We start from the raw sequence: 979 nt of genomic DNA on the forward strand, positions 1-979 counted from the left end.
GGGGTTATCTATCCATCACAGGATTAGACACCACTCGAGATCCTGCGAGTTAATTGAGGTTATGGTTTCCAATCAACTGATCAATCAACCAGGAAGACAACCTCAACCTAAGGTTGAGGCAGTCCATGATGAGAACGAGGTGGATCAAGCACCCCCGCCTCATACTTTGTGAGATTCTCTACAACTAGTGGGGGTCAGCATGCCCTCATGCATGGTTTTTCCAAGAAACACAAGAAACATGGATATCAAACCTGGAGTGATCCAACTTCTTCCAAAGTTCCTTAAACTTGAATCTGAAAGTCCATACCTGCACTTACAAGAGTTTGACGAGGTTATAGCCACTTTATACTTTCCGAACATGTCTGTGGACACGATCAGGCTGAAACTCTTTCCTTTCACCTTGAAAGAGAAAGTTAAGACGTGGTTGCACTCACTACGTCCGCGTTTTATTGGCATATAGAATGACATGATGAAGTAGTTCATAAAAAAATTCTTTCCATATCATACGATGAACACCATCAGGAAGTCGATCATGGACTTCGCCTAAAAGGAAGATGAAACATTCTTCCAATGTTAGGAGCAGTTCAAGGATCTCGTCAGTTAATGCCCACAACATGGGTTTAAAATGTGGCGCATAATAATTTTCTTCCACGATGGGCTAACATCTTCTATGCTCCATTTCATCGAGACAATGTGCAATGGGAAATTCATGAACAAGAATGACGTGAGGTGTGAGATTACTTTGACAAACTCATTGAAACCGCATATTCATGGGACCGCATCTAAGCCTACTCAAGAAACGGAGAGAGGTGGGATATACTTGATGAAAGAGGATGATGATAAAAATGCTAAAGTGGCCAGTCTCACAAGGAAGGTTGAGGCCATGAAACTTAAGAAGGATAAGGCTAAGGAAGTTGTTTGCGGTATCTGTGCTTGCAACATACATACAACTAAAAATTGCCCAACGATACCTACTTTT

General features: G+C 41.8%; 1 non-coding gene across 1 annotated transcript; it reads right to left on the bottom strand.

Moving 5' to 3' along the window:
- Nucleotides 1-514: 514 nt before the first annotated feature.
- On the bottom strand, nt 515-621 carry LOC131238264 (small nucleolar RNA R71). The gene has a single exon (XR_009167670.1). It is a non-coding gene; the product is annotated as a small nucleolar RNA R71 (small nucleolar RNA).
- Between the last annotated feature and the right edge of the window lie 358 nt (nt 622-979).

Source organism: Magnolia sinica, chromosome 2, assembly GCF_029962835.1.
Source record: "Magnolia sinica isolate HGM2019 chromosome 2, MsV1, whole genome shotgun sequence".
NCBI classification, from domain to species: Eukaryota; Viridiplantae; Streptophyta; class Magnoliopsida; order Magnoliales; family Magnoliaceae; genus Magnolia; species Magnolia sinica.